The 17434-nt window shown below is 49.0% G+C and overlaps 15 non-coding genes across 15 annotated transcripts; all 15 read right to left on the reverse strand.

Moving 5' to 3' along the window:
* Positions 1–221: 221 nt before the first annotated feature.
* Positions 222–294, reverse strand: TRNAA-UGC (transfer RNA alanine (anticodon UGC)). The gene has a single exon. It is a non-coding gene; the product is annotated as a tRNA-Ala (tRNA).
* A 1100-nt stretch (positions 295–1394) lies between these two features.
* On the reverse strand, positions 1395–1467 carry TRNAA-UGC (transfer RNA alanine (anticodon UGC)). The gene has a single exon. It is a non-coding gene; the product is annotated as a tRNA-Ala (tRNA).
* Positions 1468–2567: 1100 nt separating this feature from the next.
* TRNAA-UGC (transfer RNA alanine (anticodon UGC)) lies at positions 2568–2640 on the reverse strand. Its single transcript has one exon. It is a non-coding gene; the product is annotated as a tRNA-Ala (tRNA).
* A 1100-nt stretch (positions 2641–3740) lies between these two features.
* TRNAA-UGC (transfer RNA alanine (anticodon UGC)) lies at positions 3741–3813 on the reverse strand. The gene has a single exon. It is a non-coding gene; the product is annotated as a tRNA-Ala (tRNA).
* Positions 3814–4913: 1100 nt separating this feature from the next.
* On the reverse strand, positions 4914–4986 carry TRNAA-UGC (transfer RNA alanine (anticodon UGC)). The gene has a single exon. It is a non-coding gene; the product is annotated as a tRNA-Ala (tRNA).
* Positions 4987–6086: 1100 nt separating this feature from the next.
* Positions 6087–6159, reverse strand: TRNAA-UGC (transfer RNA alanine (anticodon UGC)). The gene has a single exon. It is a non-coding gene; the product is annotated as a tRNA-Ala (tRNA).
* A 1100-nt stretch (positions 6160–7259) lies between these two features.
* On the reverse strand, positions 7260–7332 carry TRNAT-UGU (transfer RNA threonine (anticodon UGU)). The gene has a single exon. It is a non-coding gene; the product is annotated as a tRNA-Thr (tRNA).
* Positions 7333–8432: 1100 nt separating this feature from the next.
* Positions 8433–8505, reverse strand: TRNAA-UGC (transfer RNA alanine (anticodon UGC)). Its single transcript has one exon. It is a non-coding gene; the product is annotated as a tRNA-Ala (tRNA).
* A 1100-nt stretch (positions 8506–9605) lies between these two features.
* On the reverse strand, positions 9606–9678 carry TRNAA-UGC (transfer RNA alanine (anticodon UGC)). Its single transcript has one exon. It is a non-coding gene; the product is annotated as a tRNA-Ala (tRNA).
* Positions 9679–10778: 1100 nt separating this feature from the next.
* Positions 10779–10851, reverse strand: TRNAA-UGC (transfer RNA alanine (anticodon UGC)). Its single transcript has one exon. It is a non-coding gene; the product is annotated as a tRNA-Ala (tRNA).
* A 1099-nt stretch (positions 10852–11950) lies between these two features.
* On the reverse strand, positions 11951–12023 carry TRNAA-UGC (transfer RNA alanine (anticodon UGC)). The gene has a single exon. It is a non-coding gene; the product is annotated as a tRNA-Ala (tRNA).
* Positions 12024–13123: 1100 nt separating this feature from the next.
* Positions 13124–13196, reverse strand: TRNAA-UGC (transfer RNA alanine (anticodon UGC)). The gene has a single exon. It is a non-coding gene; the product is annotated as a tRNA-Ala (tRNA).
* A 1100-nt stretch (positions 13197–14296) lies between these two features.
* TRNAA-UGC (transfer RNA alanine (anticodon UGC)) lies at positions 14297–14369 on the reverse strand. The gene has a single exon. It is a non-coding gene; the product is annotated as a tRNA-Ala (tRNA).
* Positions 14370–15469: 1100 nt separating this feature from the next.
* Positions 15470–15542, reverse strand: TRNAA-UGC (transfer RNA alanine (anticodon UGC)). Its single transcript has one exon. It is a non-coding gene; the product is annotated as a tRNA-Ala (tRNA).
* A 1100-nt stretch (positions 15543–16642) lies between these two features.
* Positions 16643–16715, reverse strand: TRNAA-UGC (transfer RNA alanine (anticodon UGC)). Its single transcript has one exon. It is a non-coding gene; the product is annotated as a tRNA-Ala (tRNA).
* Between the last annotated feature and the right edge of the window lie 719 nt (positions 16716–17434).

The raw sequence follows: 17434 nt of genomic DNA on the forward strand, positions 1-17434 counted from the left end.
ATAGAGAAGGTGCTTGCTTCTCATTTTATTTCTCTCTGTTGCATAGTTTCACGCGAGCTGCCAGCCTTGGTGCAGAAATGTGTAACGTTTTGGCATAGTAGAAAATGGACGGAAGACTTTTGGGATGATAGTAAACACCCTGAAGCCAGCAGCGCATGCCTCATTTGCGAGGATTTAAGAGTTTTGAATAAAAAAAGTCAAATGAAAGAAACGTTTCTTGCTGGAGAATGCGGGCATCGATCCCGCTACCTCTCGCATGCAAAGCGAGCGCTCTACCATCTGAGCTAATTCCCCTTCTGAGCGAATGATCTTAAAGGACAGCTTAGTCTTTATCTCGCACTTGCTTGGCTGTCCAGGGACCTGTAGTGCATAAAGTCGCTTCTCTTCATCTGCCAGGGGAAAAATCACAATGTCACCTTTTTGCCCAAAACAAAAAGTAATGGAGCTACAAATAAAGCTGCAGATGGCCATCCATTGCAATGAAGATTGGCCAACTAGGTCTTAATAGCAGAGTGACTCCACTGCCACGCCCTTTCACGCTGGACCTGCGCTTGTGATCAAGAGGCTGCACACCAACCCCATAGACCCGAGAGCTGAATTGAGAAGGTGCTTGCCTGCTGTTTAAGGCCACTTGCACGCTGCTTGGAGCCAAAGGCCCAGCTTTGGAGTGCATTTGTCATTTTTACCAGATGGACATATTTTCCAATAGAGCGTCAGAATACTAAACAGGGAAGATTGAGGTCTGGAAACGGAGTCCACTTTCCAACGTGTGTCCCATAATGCGGAAGTGTCCAGCCGAGTGCAAGCAGGTGCAGGTTGCACGCGTGTTATGGGACAGTGCAGCTTTGGACGTGATCCAATGCTCCTGTAGTTATCAGTGGGCCAGTACAGGTGACACCAGTGAGAGAAGAGGAAAAGAAAGAACTCTCCAGCTGTTGGCTGAGCGGCCCCAGTGGCCTTATGGATAAGGCAGTGGCCTACTTAAACCAAGGATCGTGGGTTCGAGTCCCATCAGGGGTGGATCCTGGAATTTTGTTCAAACTTCTGCCAAAGTTATATGCGGGAGTAGAGGGTGGGTGCAGGCTATTATTTTGCTGGGGGGCGCTGTGTAGTCCCGAACGTGCCCTGCTGGTCGGAGACTTTAAATGCCGGCCCCATAGACCCGAGAGCTGAATAGAGAAGGTGCTTGCTTCTCATTTTATTTCTCTCTGTTGCATAGTTTCACGCCAGCTGCCAGCCTTGGTGCAGAAATGTGTAACGTTTTGGCATAGTAGAAAATGGACGGAAGACTTTTGGGATGATAGTAAACACCCTGAAGCCAGCAGCGCATGCCTCATTTGCGAGGATTTAAGAGTTTTGAATAAAAAAAGTCAAATGAAAGAAAAGTTTCTTGCTGGAGAATGCGGGCATCGATCCCGCTACCTCTCGCATGCAAAGCGAGCGCTCTACCATCTGAGCTAATTCCCCTTCCGAGCAAGTGATCTTAAAGGACAGCTTAGTCTTTATCTCGCACTTGCTTGGCTGTCCAGGGACCTGTAGTGCATAAAGTCGCTTCTCTTCATCTGCCAGGGGAAAAATCACAATGTCACCTTTTTGCCCAAAACAAAAAGTAATGGAGCTACAAATAAAGCTGCAGATGGCCATCCATTGCAATGAAGATTGGCCAACTAGGTCTTAATAGCAGAGTGACTCCACTGCCACGCCCTTTCACGCTGGACCTGCGCTTGTGATCAAGAGGCTGCACACCAACCCCATAGACCCGAGAGCTGAATTGAGAAGGTGCTTGCCTGCTGTTTAAGGCCACTTGCACGCTGCTTGGAGCCAAAGGCCCAGCTTTGGAGTGCATTTGTCATTTTTACCAGATGGACATATTTTCCAATAGAGCGTCAGAATACTAAACAGGGAAGATTGAGGTCTGGAAACGGAGTCCACTTTCCAACGTGTGTCCCATAATGCGGAAGTGTCCAGCCGAGTGCAAGCAGGTGCAGGTTGCACGCGTGTTATGGGACAGTGCAGCTTTGGACGTGATCCAATGCTCCTGTAGTTATCAGTGGGCCAGTACAGGTGACACCAGTGAGAGAAGAGGAAAAGAAAGAACTCTCGAGCTGTTGGCTGAGCGGCCCCAGTGGCCTTATGGATAAGGCAGTGGCCTACTTAAACCAAGGATCGTGGGTTCGAGTCCCATCAGGGGTGGATCCTGGAATTTTGTTCAAACTTCTGCCAAAGTTATATGCGGGAGTAGAGGGTGGGTGCAGGCTATTATTTTGCTGGGGGGCGCTGTGTAGTCCCGAACGTGCCCTGCTGGTCGGAGACTTTAAATGCCGGCCCCATAGACCCGAGAGCTGAATAGAGAAGGTGCTTGCTTCTCATTTTATTTCTCTCTGTTGCATAGTTTCACGCGAGCTGCCAGCCTTGGTGCAGAAATGTGTAACGTTTTGGCATAGTAGAAAATGGACGGAAGACTTTTGGGATGATAGTAAACACCCTGAAGCCAGCAGCGCATGCCTCATTTGCGAGGATTTAAGAGTTTTGAATAAAAAAAGTCAAATGAAAGAAACGTTTCTTGCTGGAGAATGCGGGCATCGATCCCGCTACCTCTCGCATGCAAAGCGAGCGCTCTACCATCTGAGCTAATTCCCCTTCTGAGCGAATGATCTTAAAGGACAGCTTAGTCTTTATCTCGCACTTGCTTGGCTGTCCAGGGACCTGTAGTGCATAAAGTCGCTTCTCTTCATCTGCCAGGGGAAAAATCACAATGTCACCTTTTTGCCCAAAACAAAAAGTAATGGAGCTACAAATAAAGCTGCAGATGGCCATCCATTGCAATGAAGATTGGCCAACTAGGTCTTAATAGCAGAGTGACTCCACTGCCACGCCCTTTCACGCTGGACCTGCGCTTGTGATCAAGAGGCTGCACACCAACCCCATAGACCCGAGAGCTGAATTGAGAAGGTGCTTGCCTGCTGTTTAAGGCCACTTGCACGCTGCTTGGAGCCAAAGGCCCAGCTTTGGAGTGCATTTGTCATTTTTACCAGATGGACATATTTTCCAATAGAGCGTCAGAATACTAAACAGGGAAGATTGAGGTCTGGAAACGGAGTCCACTTTCCAACGTGTGTCCCATAATGCGGAAGTGTCCAGCCGAGTGCAAGCAGGTGCAGGTTGCACGCGTGTTATGGGACAGTGCAGCTTTGGACGTGATCCAATGCTCCTGTAGTTATCAGTGGGCCAGTACAGGTGACACCAGTGAGAGAAGAGGAAAAGAAAGAACTCTCCAGCTGTTGGCTGAGCGGCCCCAGTGGCCTTATGGATAAGGCAGTGGCCTACTTAAACCAAGGATCGTGGGTTCGAGTCCCATCAGGGGTGGATCCTGGAATTTTGTTCAAACTTCTGCCAAAGTTATATGCGGGAGTAGAGGGTGGGTGCAGGCTATTATTTTGCTGGGGGGCGCTGTGTAGTCCCGAACGTGCCCTGCTGGTCGGAGACTTTAAATGCCGGCCCCATAGACCCGAGAGCTGAATAGAGAAGGTGCTTGCTTCTCATTTTATTTCTCTCTGTTGCATAGTTTCACGCCAGCTGCCAGCCTTGGTGCAGAAATGTGTAACGTTTTGGCATAGTAGAAAATGGACGGAAGACTTTTGGGATGATAGTAAACACCCTGAAGCCAGCAGCGCATGCCTCATTTGCGAGGATTTAAGAGTTTTGAATAAAAAAAGTCAAATGAAAGAAACGTTTCTTGCTGGAGAATGCGGGCATCGATCCCGCTACCTCTCGCATGCAAAGCGAGCGCTCTACCATCTGAGCTAATTCCCCTTCTGAGCGAATGATCTTAAAGGACAGCTTAGTCTTTATCTCGCACTTGCTTGGCTGTCCAGGGACCTGTAGTGCATAAAGTCGCTTCTCTTCATCTGCCAGGGGAAAAATCACAATGTCACCTTTTTGCCCAAAACAAAAAGTAATGGAGCTACAAATAAAGCTGCAGATGGCCATCCATTGCAATGAAGATTGGCCAACTAGGTCTTAATAGCAGAGTGACTCCACTGCCACGCCCTTTCACGCTGGACCTGCGCTTGTGATCAAGAGGCTGCACACCAACCCCATAGACCCGAGAGCTGAATTGAGAAGGTGCTTGCCTGCTGTTTAAGGCCACTTGCACGCTGCTTGGAGCCAAAGGCCCAGCTTTGGAGTGCATTTGTCATTTTTACCAGATGGACATATTTTCCAATAGAGCGTCAGAATACTAAACAGGGAAGATTGAGGTCTGGAAACGGAGTCCACTTTCCAACGTGTGTCCCATAATGCGGAAGTGTCCAGCCGAGTGCAAGCAGGTGCAGGTTGCACGCGTGTTATGGGACAGTGCAGCTTTGGACGTGATCCAATGCTCCTGTAGTTATCAGTGGGCCAGTACAGGTGACACCAGTGAGAGAAGAGGAAAAGAAAGAACTCTCCAGCTGTTGGCTGAGCGGCCCCAGTGGCCTTATGGATAAGGCAGTGGCCTACTTAAACCAAGGATCGTGGGTTCGAGTCCCATCAGGGGTGGATCCTGGAATTTTGTTCAAACTTCTGCCAAAGTTATATGCGGGAGTAGAGGGTGGGTGCAGGCTATTATTTTGCTGGGGGGCGCTGTGTAGTCCCGAACGTGCCCTGCTGGTCGGAGACTTTAAATGCCGGCCCCATAGACCCGAGAGCTGAATAGAGAAGGTGCTTGCTTCTCATTTTATTTCTCTCTGTTGCATAGTTTCACGCCAGCTGCCAGCCTTGGTGCAGAAATGTGTAACGTTTTGGCATAGTAGAAAATGGACGGAAGACTTTTGGGATGATAGTAAACACCCTGAAGCCAGCAGCGCATGCCTCATTTGCGAGGATTTAAGAGTTTTGAATAAAAAAAGTCAAATGAAAGAAAAGTTTCTTGCTGGAGAATGCGGGCATCGATCCCGCTACCTCTCGCATGCAAAGCGAGCGCTCTACCATCTGAGCTAATTCCCCTTCTGAGCAAATGATCTTAAAGGACAGCTTAGTCTTTATCTCGCACTTGCTTGGCTGTCCAGGGACCTGTAGTGCATAAAGTCGCTTCTCTTCATCTGCCAGGGGAAAAATCACAATGTCACCTTTTTGCCCAAAACAAAAAGTAATGGAGCTACAAATAAAGCTGCAGATGGCCATCCATTGCAATGAAGATTGGCCAACTAGGTCTTAATAGCAGAGTGACTCCACTGCCACGCCCTTTCACGCTGGACCTGCGCTTGTGATCAAGAGGCTGCACACCAACCCCATAGACCCGAGAGCTGAATTGAGAAGGTGCTTGCCTGCTGTTTAAGGCCACTTGCACGCTGCTTGGAGCCAAAGGCCCAGCTTTGGAGTGCATTTGTCATTTTTACCAGATGGACATATTTTCCAATAGAGCGTCAGAATACTAAACAGGGAAGATTGAGGTCTGGAAACGGAGTCCACTTTCCAACGTGTGTCCCATAATGCGGAAGTGTCCAGCCGAGTGCAAGCAGGTGCAGGTTGCACGCGTGTTATGGGACAGTGCAGCTTTGGACGTGATCCAATGCTCCTGTAGTTATCAGTGGGCCAGTACAGGTGACACCAGTGAGAGAAGAGGAAAAGAAAGAACTCTCGAGTTGTTGGCTGAGCGGCCCCAGTGGCCTTATGGATAAGGCAGTGGCCTACTTAAACCAAGGATCGTGGGTTCGAGTCCCATCAGGGGTGGATCCTGGAATTTTGTTCAAACTTCTGCCAAAGTTATATGCGGGAGTAGAGGGTGGGTGCAGGCTATTATTTTGCTGGGGGGCGCTGTGTAGTCCCGAACGTGCCCTGCTGGTCGGAGACTTTAAATGCCGGCCCCATAGACCCGAGAGCTGAATAGAGAAGGTGCTTGCTTCTCATTTTATTTCTCTCTGTTGCATAGTTTCACGCCAGCTGCCAGCCTTGGTGCAGAAATGTGTAACGTTTTGGCATAGTAGAAAATGGACGGAAGACTTTTGGGATGATAGTAAACACCCTGAAGCCAGCAGCGCATGCCTCATTTGCGAGGATTTAAGAGTTTTGAATAAAAAAAGTCAAATGAAAGAAAAGTTTCTTGCTGGAGAATGCGGGCATCGATCCCGCTACCTCTCGCATGCAAAGCGAGCGCTCTACCATCTGAGCTAATTCCCCTTCCGAGCAAGTGATCTTAAAGGACAGCTTAGTCTTTATCTCGCACTTGCTTGGCTGTCCAGGGACCTGTAGTGCATAAAGTCGCTTCTCTTCATCTGCCAGGGGAAAAATCACAATGTCACCTTTTTGCCCAAAACAAAAAGTAATGGAGCTACAAATAAAGCTGCAGATGGCCATCCATTGCAATGAAGATTGGCCAACTAGGTCTTAATAGCAGAGTGACTCCACTGCCACGCCCTTTCACGCTGGACCTGCGCTTGTGATCAAGAGGCTGCACACCAACCCCATAGACCCGAGAGCTGAATTGAGAAGGTGCTTGCCTGCTGTTTAAGGCCACTTGCACGCTGCTTGGAGCCAAAGGCCCAGCTTTGGAGTGCATTTGTCATTTTTACCAGATGGACATATTTTCCAATAGAGCGTCAGAATACTAAACAGGGAAGATTGAGGTCTGGAAACGGAGTCCACTTTCCAACGTGTGTCCCATAATGCGGAAGTGTCCAGCCGAGTGCAAGCAGGTGCAGGTTGCACGCGTGTTATGGGACAGTGCAGCTTTGGACGTGATCCAATGCTCCTGTAGTTATCAGTGGGCCAGTACAGGTGACACCAGTGAGAGAAGAGGAAAAGAAAGAACTCTCGAGCTGTTGGCTGAGCGGCCCCAGTGGCCTTATGTATAAGGCAGTGGCCTACTTAAACCAAGGATCGTGGGTTCGAGTCCCATCAGGGGTGGATCCTGGAATTTTGTTCAAACTTCTGCCAAAGTTATATGCGGGAGTAGAGGGTGGGTGCAGGCTATTATTTTGCTGGGGGGCGCTGTGTAGTCCCGAACGTGCCCTGCTGGTCGGAGACTTTAAATGCCGGCCCCATAGACCCGAGAGCTGAATAGAGAAGGTGCTTGCTTCTCATTTTATTTCTCTCTGTTGCATAGTTTCACGCCAGCTGCCAGCCTTGGTGCAGAAATGTGTAACGTTTTGGCATAGTAGAAAATGGACGGAAGACTTTTGGGATGATAGTAAACACCCTGAAGCCAGCAGCGCATGCCTCATTTGCGAGGATTTAAGAGTTTTGAATAAAAAAAGTCAAATGAAAGAAAAGTTTCTTGCTGGAGAATGCGGGCATCGATCCCGCTACCTCTCGCATACAAAGCAAGCGCTCTACCATCTGAGCTAATTCCCCTTCTGCGCAAGTGATCTTAAAGGACAGCTTAGTCTTTATCTCGCACTTGCTTGGCTGTCCAGGGACCTGTAGTGCATAAAGTCGCTTCTCTTCATCTGCCAGGGGAAAAATCACAATGTCACCTTTTTGCCCAAAACAAAAAGTAATGGAGCTACAAATAAAGCTGCAGATGGCCATCCATTGCAATGAAGATTGGCCAACTAGGTTTTAATAGCAGAGTGACTCCACTGCCACGCCCTTTCACGCTGGACCTGCGCTTGTGATCAAGAGGCTGCACACCAACCCCATAGACCCGAGAGCTGAATTGAGAAGGTGCTTGCCTGCTGTTTAAGGCCACTTGCACGCTGCTTGGAGCCAAAGGCCCAGCTTTGGAGTGCATTTGTCATTTTTACCAGATGGACATATTTTCCAATAGAGCGTCAGAATACTAAACAGGGAAGATTGAGGTCTGGAAACGGAGTCCACTTTCCAACGTGTGTCCCATAAAGCGGAAGTGTCCAGCCGAGTGCAAGCAGGTGCAGGTTGCACGCGTGTTATGGGACAGTGCAGCTTTGGACGTGATCCAATGCTCCTGTAGTTATCAGTGGGCCAGTACAGGTGACACCAGTGAGAGAAGAGGAAAAGAAAGAACTCTCGAGCTGTTGGCTGAGCGGCCCTAGTGGCCTTATGGATAAGGCAGTGGCCTACTTAAACCAAGGATCGTGGGTTCGAGTCCCATCAGGGGTGGATCCTGGAATTTTGTTCAAACTTCTGCCAAAGTTATATGCGGGAGTAGAGGGTGGGTGCAGGCTATTATTTTGCTGGGGGGCGCTGTGTAGTCCCGAACGTGCCCTGCTGGTCGGAGACTTTAAATGCCGGCCCCATAGACCCGAGAGCTGAATAGAGAAGGTGCTTGCTTCTCATTTTATTTCTCTCTGTTGCATAGTTTCACGCCAGCTGCCAGCCTTGGTGCAGAAATGTGTAACGTTTTGGCATAGTAGAAAATGGACGGAAGACTTTTGGGATGATAGTAAACACCCTGAAGCCAGCAGCGCATGCCTCATTTGCGAGGATTTAAGAGTTTTGAATAAAAAAAGTCAAATGAAAGAAAAGTTTCTTGCTGGAGAATGCGGGCATCGATCCCGCTACCTCTCGCATGCAAAGCGAGCGCTCTACCATCTGAGCTAATTCCCCTTCTGAGCAAATGATCTTAAAGGACAGCTTAGTCTTTATCTCGCACTTGCTTGGCTGTCCAGGGACCTGTAGTGCATAAAGTCGCTTCTCTTCATCTGCCAGGGGAAAAATCACAATGTCACCTTTTTGCCCAAAACAAAAAGTAATGGAGCTACAAATAAAGCTGCAGATGGCCATCCATTGCAATGAAGATTGGCCAACTAGGTCTTAATAGCAGAGTGACTCCACTGCCACGCCCTTTCACGCTGGACCTGCGCTTGTGATCAAGAGGCTGCACACCAACCCCATAGACCCGAGAGCTGAATTGAGAAGGTGCTTGCCTGCTGTTTAAGGCCACTTGCACGCTGCTTGGAGCCAAAGGCCCAGCTTTGGAGTGCATTTGTCATTTTTACCAGATGGACATATTTTCCAATAGAGCGTCAGAATACTAAACAGGGAAGATTGAGGTCTGGAAACGGAGTCCACTTTCCAACGTGTGTCCCATAATGCGGAAGTGTCCAGCCGAGTGCAAGCAGGTGCAGGTTGCACGCGTGTTATGGGACAGTGCAGCTTTGGACGTGATCCAATGCTCCTGTAGTTATCAGTGGGCCAGTACAGGTGACACCAGTGAGAGAAGAGGAAAAGAAAGAACTCTCGAGCTGTTGGCTGAGCGGCCCCAGTGGCCTTATGGATAAGGCAGTGGCCTACTTAAACCAAGGATCGTGGGTTCGAGTCCCATCAGGGGTGGATCCTGGAATTTTGTTCAAACTTCTGCCAAAGTTATATGCGGGAGTAGAGGGTGGGTGCAGGCTATTATTTTGCTGGGGGGCGCTGTGTAGTCCCGAACGTGCCCTGCTGGTCGGAGACTTTAAATGCCGGCCCCATAGACCCGAGAGCTGAATAGAGAAGGTGCTTGCTTCTCATTTTATTTCTCTCTGTTGTATAGTTTCACGCCAGCTGCCAGCCTTGGTGCAGAAATGTGTAACGTTTTGGCATAGTAGAAAATGGACGGAAGACTTTTGGGATGATAGTAAACACCCTGAAGCCAGCAGCGCATGCCTCATTTGCGAGGATTTAAGAGTTTTGAATAAAAAAAGTCAAATGAAAGAAAAGTTTCTTGCTGGAGAATGCGGGCATCGATCCCGCTACCTCTCGCATGCAAAGCGAGCGCTCTACCATCTGAGCTAATTCCCCTTCTGAGCAAATGATCTTAAAGGACAGCTTAGTCTTTATCTCGCACTTGCTTGGCTGTCCAGGGACCTGTAGTGCATAAAGTCGCTTCTCTTCATCTGCCAGGGGAAAAATCACAATGTCACCTTTTTGCCCAAAACAAAAAGTAATGGAGCTACAAATAAAGCTGCAGATGGCCATCCATTGCAATGAAGATTGGCCAACTAGGTCTTAATAGCAGAGTGACTCCACTGCCACGCCCTTTCACGCTGGACCTGCGCTTGTGATCAAGAGGCTGCACACCAACCCCATAGACCCGAGAGCTGAATTGAGAAGGTGCTTGCCTGCTGTTTAAGGCCACTTGCACGCTGCTTGGAGCCAAAGGCCCAGCTTTGGAGTGCATTTGTCATTTTTACCAGATGGACATATTTTCCAATAGAGCGTCAGAATACTAAACAGGGAAGATTGAGGTCTGGAAACGGAGTCCACTTTCCAACGTGTGTCCCATAATGCGGAAGTGTCCAGCCGAGTGCAAGCAGGTGCAGGTTGCACGCGTGTTATGGGACAGTGCAGCTTTGGACGTGATCCAATGCTCCTGTAGTTATCAGTGGGCCAGTACAGGTGACACCAGTGAGAGAAGAGGAAAAGAAAGAACTCTCGAGCTGTTGGCTGAGCGGCCCCAGTGGCCTTATGGATAAGGCAGTGGCCTACTTAAACCAAGGATCGTGGGTTCGAGTCCCATCAGGGGTGGATCCTGGAATTTTGTTCAAACTTCTGCCAAAGTTATATGCGGGAGTAGAGGGTGGGTGCAGGCTATTATTTTGCTGGGGGGCGCTGTGTAGTCCCGAACGTGCCCTGCTGGTCGGAGACTTTAAATGCCGGCCCCATAGACCCGAGAGCTGAATAGAGAAGGTGCTTGCTTCTCATTTTATTTCTCTCTGTTGCATAGTTTCACGCCAGCTGCCAGCCTTGGTGCAGAAATGTGTAACGTTTTGGCATAGTAGAAAATGGACGGAAGACTTTTGGGATGATAGTAAACACCCTGAAGCCAGCAGCGCATGCCTCATTTGCGAGGATTTAAGAGTTTTGAATAAAAAAAGTCAAATGAAAGAAAAGTTTCTTGCTGGAGAATGCAGGCATCGATCCCGCTACCTCTCGCATGCAAAGCGAGCGCTCTACCATCTGAGCTAATTCCCCTTCTGCGAAAGTGATCTTAAAGGACAGCTTAGTCTTTATCTCGCACTTGCTTGGCTGTCCAGGGACCTGTAGTGCATAAAGTCGCTTCTCTTCATCTGCCAGGGGAAAAATCACAATGTCACCTTTTTGCCCAAAACAAAAAGTAATGGAGCTACAAATAAAGCTGCAGATGGCCATCCATTGCAATGAAGATTGGCCAACTAGGTTTTAATAGCAGAGTGACTCCACTGCCACGCCCTTTCACGCTGGACCTGCGCTTGTGATCAAGAGGCTGCACACCAACCCCATAGACCCGAGAGCTGAATTGAGAAGGTGCTTGCCTGCTGTTTAAGGCCACTTGCACGCTGCTTGGAGCCAAAGGCCCAGCTTTGGAGTGCATTTGTCATTTTTACCAGATGGACATATTTTCCAATAGAGCGTCAGAATACTAAACAGGGAAGATTGAGGTCTGGAAACGGAGTCCACTTTCCAACGTGTGTCCCATAAAGCGGAAGTGTCCAGCCGAGTGCAAGCAGGTGCAGGTTGCACGCGTGTTATGGGACAGTGCAGCTTTGGACGTGATCCAATGCTCCTGTAGTTATCAGTGGGCCAGTACAGGTGACACCAGTGAGAGAAGAGGAAAAGAAAGAACTCTCGAGCTGTTGGCTGAGCCGCCCCAGTGGCCTTATGGATAAGGCAGTGGCCTACTTAAACCAAGGATCGTGGGTTCGAGTCCCATCAGGGGTGGATCCTGGAATTTTGTTCAAACTTCTGCCAAAGTTATATGCGGGAGTAGAGGGTGGGTGCAGGCTATTATTTTGCTGGGGGGCGCTGTGTAGTCCCGAACGTGCCTGCTGGTCGGAGACTTTAAATGCCGGCCCCATAGACCCGAGAGCTGAATAGAGAAGGTGCTTGCTTCTCATTTTATTTCTCTCTGTTGCATAGTTTCACGCCAGCTGCCAGCCTTGGTGCAGAAATGTGTAACGTTTTGGCATAGTAGAAAATGGACGGAAGACTTTTGGGATGATAGTAAACACCCTGAAGCCAGCAGCGCATGCCTCATTTGCGAGGATTTAAGAGTTTTGAATAAAAAAAGTCAAATGAAAGAAAAGTTTCTTGCTGGAGAATGCGGGCATCGATCCCGCTACCTCTCGCATGCAAAGCGAGCGCTCTACCATCTGAGCTAATTCCCCTTCTGAGCAAATGATCTTAAAGGACAGCTTAGTCTTTATCTCGCACTTGCTTGGCTGTCCAGGGACCTGTAGTGCATAAAGTCGCTTCTCTTCATCTGCCAGGGGAAAAATCACAATGTCACCTTTTTGCCCAAAACAAAAAGTAATGGAGCTACAAATAAAGCTGCAGATGGCCATCCATTGCAATGAAGATTGGCCAACTAGGTCTTAATAGCAGAGTGACTCCACTGCCACGCCCTTTCACGCTGGACCTGCGCTTGTGATCAAGAGGCTGCACACCAACCCCATAGACCCGAGAGCTGAATTGAGAAGGTGCTTGCCTGCTGTTTAAGGCCACTTGCACGCTGCTTGGAGCCAAAGGCCCAGCTTTGGAGTGCATTTGTCATTTTTACCAGATGGACATATTTTCCAATAGAGCGTCAGAATACTAAACAGGGAAGATTGAGGTCTGGAAACGGAGTCCACTTTCCAACGTGTGTCCCATAATGCGGAAGTGTCCAGCCGAGTGCAAGCAGGTGCAGGTTGCACGCGTGTTATGGGACAGTGCAGCTTTGGACGTGATCCAATGCTCCTGTAGTTATCAGTGGGCCAGTACAGGTGACACCAGTGAGAGAAGAGGAAAAGAAAGAACTCTCGAGCTGTTGGCTGAGCGGCCCCAGTGGCCTTATGGATAAGGCAGTGGCCTACTTAAACCAAGGATCGTGGGTTCGAGTCCCATCAGGGGTGGATCCTGGAATTTTGTTCAAACTTCTGCCAAAGTTATATGCGGGAGTAGAGGGTGGGTGCAGGCTATTATTTTGCTGGGGGGCGCTGTGTAGTCCCGAACGTGCCCTGCTGGTCGGAGACTTTAAATGCCGGCCCCATAGACCCGAGAGCTGAATAGAGAAGGTGCTTGCTTCTCATTTTATTTCTCTCTGTTGCATAGTTTCACGCGAGCTGCCAGCCTTGGTGCAGAAATGTGTAACGTTTTGGCATAGTAGAAAATGGACGGAAGACTTTTGGGATGATAGTAAACACCCTGAAGCCAGCAGCGCATGCCTCATTTGCGAGGATTTAAGAGTTTTGAATAAAAAAAGTCAAATGAAAGAAACGTTTCTTGCTGGAGAATGCGGGCATCGATCCCGCTACCTCTCGCATGCAAAGCGAGCGCTCTACCATCTGAGCTAATTCCCCTTCTGAGCGAATGATCTTAAAGGACAGCTTAGTCTTTATCTCGCACTTGCTTGGCTGTCCAGGGACCTGTAGTGCATAAAGTCGCTTCTCTTCATCTGCCAGGGGAAAAATCACAATGTCACCTTTTTGCCCAAAACAAAAAGTAATGGAGCTACAAATAAAGCTGCAGATGGCCATCCATTGCAATGAAGATTGGCCAACTAGGTCTTAATAGCAGAGTGACTCCACTGCCACGCCCTTTCACGCTGGACCTGCGCTTGTGATCAAGAGGCTGCACACCAACCCCATAGACCCGAGAGCTGAATTGAGAAGGTGCTTGCCTGCTGTTTAAGGCCACTTGCACGCTGCTTGGAGCCAAAGGCCCAGCTTTGGAGTGCATTTGTCATTTTTACCAGATGGACATATTTTCCAATAGAGCGTCAGAATACTAAACAGGGAAGATTGAGGTCTGGAAACGGAGTCCACTTTCCAACGTGTGTCCCATAATGCGGAAGTGTCCAGCCGAGTGCAAGCAGGTGCAGGTTGCACGCGTGTTATGGGACAGTGCAGCTTTGGACGTGATCCAATGCTCCTGTAGTTATCAGTGGGCCAGTACAGGTGACACCAGTGAGAGAAGAGGAAAAGAAAGAACTCTCCAGCTGTTGGCTGAGCGGCCCCAGTGGCCTTATGGATAAGGCAGTGGCCTACTTAAACCAAGGATCGTGGGTTCGAGTCCCATCAGGGGTGGATCCTGGAATTTTGTTCAAACTTCTGCCAAAGTTATATGCGGGAGTAGAGGGTGGGTGCAGGCTATTATTTTGCTGGGGGGCGCTGTGTAGTCCCGAACGTGCCCTGCTGGTCGGAGACTTTAAATGCCGGCCCCATAGACCCGAGAGCTGAATAGAGAAGGTGCTTGCTTCTCATTTTATTTCTCTCTGTTGCATAGTTTCACGCCAGCTGCCAGCCTTGGTGCAGAAATGTGTAACGTTTTGGCATAGTAGAAAATGGACGGAAGACTTTTGGGATGATAGTAAACACCCTGAAGCCAGCAGCGCATGCCTCATTTGCGAGGATTTAAGAGTTTTGAATAAAAAAAGTCAAATGAAAGAAAAGTTTCTTGCTGGAGAATGCGGGCATCGATCCCGCTACCTCTCGCATGCAAAGCGAGCGCTCTACCATCTGAGCTAATTCCCCTTCTGAGCAAATGATCTTAAAGGACAGCTTAGTCTTTATCTCGCACTTGCTTGGCTGTCCAGGGACCTGTAGTGCATAAAGTCGCTTCTCTTCATCTGCCAGGGGAAAAATCACAATGTCACCTTTTTGCCCAAAACAAAAAGTAATGGAGCTACAAATAAAGCTGCAGATGGCCATCCATTGCAATGAAGATTGGCCAACTAGGTCTTAATAGCAGAGTGACTCCACTGCCACGCCCTTTCACGCTGGACCTGCGCTTGTGATCAAGAGGCTGCACACCAACCCCATAGACCCGAGAGCTGAATTGAGAAGGTGCTTGCCTGCTGTTTAAGGCCACTTGCACGCTGCTTGGAGCCAAAGGCCCAGCTTTGGAGTGCATTTGTCATTTTTACCAGATGGACATATTTTCCAATAGAGCGTCAGAATACTAAACAGGGAAGATTGAGGTCTGGAAACGGAGTCCACTTTCCAACGTGTGTCCCATAATGCGGAAGTGTCCAGCCGAGTGCAAGCAGGTGCAGGTTGCACGCGTGTTATGGGACAGTGCAGCTTTGGACGTGATCCAATGCTCCTGTAGTTATCAGTGGGCCAGTACAGGTGACACCAGTGAGAGAAGAGGAAAAGAAAGAACTCTCGAGTTGTTGGCTGAGCGGCCCCAGTGGCCTTATGGATAAGGCAGTGGCCTACTTAAACCAAGGATCGTGGGTTCGAGTCCCATCAGGGGTGGATCCTGGAATTTTGTTCAAACTTCTGCCAAAGTTATATGCGGGAGTAGAGGGTGGGTGCAGGCTATTATTTTGCTGGGGGGCGCTGTGTAGTCCCGAACGTGCCCTGCTGGTCGGAGACTTTAAATGCCGGCCCCATAGACCCGAGAGCTGAATAGAGAAGGTGCTTGCTTCTCATTTTATTTCTCTCTGTTGCATAGTTTCACGCCAGCTGCCAGCCTTGGTGCCGAAATGTGTAACGTTTTGGCATAGTAGAAAATGGACGGAAGACTTTTGGGATGATAGTAAACACCCTGAAGCCAGCAGCGCATGCCTCATTTGCGAGGATTTAAGAGTTTTGAATAAAAAAAGTCAAATGAAAGAAAAGTTTCTTGCTGGAGAATGCGGGCATCGATCCCGCTACCTCTCGCATGCAAAGCGAGCGCTCTACCATCTGAGCTAATTCCCCTTCCGAGCAAGTGATCTTAAAGGACAGCTTAGTCTTTATCTCGCACTTGCTTGGCTGTCCAGGGACCTGTAGTGCATAAAGTCGCTTCTCTTCATCTGCCAGGGGAAAAATCACAATGTCACCTTTTTGCCCAAAACAAAAAGTAATGGAGCTACAAATAAAGCTGCAGATGGCCATCCATTGCAATGAAGATTGGCCAACTAGGTCTTAATAGCAGAGTGACTCCACTGCCACGCCCTTTCACGCTGGACCTGCGCTTGTGATCAAGAGGCTGCACACCAACCCCATAGACCCGAGAGCTGAATTGAGAAGGTGCTTGCCTGCTGTTTAAGGCCACTTGCACGCTGCTTGGAGCCAAAGGCCCAGCTTTGGAGTGCATTTGTCATTTTTACCAGATGGACATATTTTCCAATAGAGCGTCAGAATACTAAACAGGGAAGATTGAGGTCTGGAAACGGAGTCCACTTTCCAACGTGTGTCCCATAATGCGGAAGTGTCCAGCCGAGTGCAAGCAGGTGCAGGTTGCACGCGTGTTATGGGACAGTGCAGCTTTGGACGTGATCCAATGCTCCTGTAGTTATCAGTGGGCCAGTACAGGTGACACCAGTGAGAGAAGAGGAAAAGAAAGAACTCTCGAGCTGTTGGCTGAGCGGCCCCAGTGGCCTTATGTATAAGGCAGTGGCCTACTTAAACCAAGGATCGTGGGTTCGAGTCCCATCAGGGGTGGATCCTGGAATTTTGTTCAAACTTCTGCCAAAGTTATATGCGGGAGTAGAGGGTGGGTGCAGGCTATTATTTTGCTGGGGGGCGCTGTGTAGTCCCGAACGTGCCCTGCTGGTCGGAGACTTTAAATGCCGGCCCCATAGACCCGAGAGCTGAATAGAGAAGGTGCTTGCTTCTCATTTTATTTCTCTCTGTTGCATAGTTTCACGCCAGCTGCCAGCCTTGGTGCAGAAATGTGTAACGTTTTGGCATAGTAGAAAATGGACGGAAGACTTTTGGGATGATAGTAAACACCCTGAAGCCAGCAGCGCATGCCTCATTTGCGAGGATTTAAGAGTTTTGAATAAAAAAAGTCAAATGAAAGAAAAGTTTCTTGCTGGAGAATGCGGGCATCGATCCCGCTACCTCTCGCATGCAAAGCAAGCGCTCTACCATCTGAGCTAATTCCCCTTCTGCGCAAGTGATCTTAAAGGACAGCTTAGTCTTTATCTCGCACTTGCTTGGCTGTCCAGGGACCTGTAGTGCATAAAGTCGCTTCTCTTCATCTGCCAGGGGAAAAATCACAATGTCACCTTTTTGCCCAAAACAAAAAGTAATGGAGCTACAAATAAAGCTGCAGATGGCCATCCATTGCAATGAAGATTGGCCAACTAGGTCTTAATAGCAGAGTGACTCCACTGCCACGCCCTTTCACGCTGGACCTGCGCTTGTGATCAAGAGGCTGCACACCAACCCCATAGACCCGAGAGCTGAATTGAGAAGGTGCTTGCCTGCTGTTTAAGGCCACTTGCACGCTGCTTGGAGCCAAAGGCCCAGCTTTGGAGTGCATTTGTCATTTTTACCAGATGGACATATTTTCCAATAGAGCGTCAGAATACTAAATAGGGAAGATTGAGGTCTGGAAACGGAGTCCACTTTCCAACGTGTGTCCCATAAAGCGGAAGTGTCCAGCCGAGTGCAAGCAGGTGCAGGTTGCACGCGTGTTATGGGACAGTGCAGCTTTGGACGTGATCCAATGCTCCTGTAGTTATCAGTGGGCCAGTACAGGTGACACCAGTGAGAGAAGAGGAAAAGAAAGAACTCTCGAGCTGTTGGCTGAGCGGCCCCAGTGGCCTTATGGATAAGGCAGTGGCCTACTTAAACCAAGGATCGTGGGTTCGAGTCCCATC

The sequence above is a fragment of the Ambystoma mexicanum genome, chromosome 5q (genome assembly GCF_040938575.1).
Source record: "Ambystoma mexicanum isolate Mex_15411 chromosome 5q, UKY_AmexF1_1, whole genome shotgun sequence".
Taxonomy (NCBI): Eukaryota; Metazoa; Chordata; class Amphibia; order Caudata; family Ambystomatidae; genus Ambystoma; species Ambystoma mexicanum.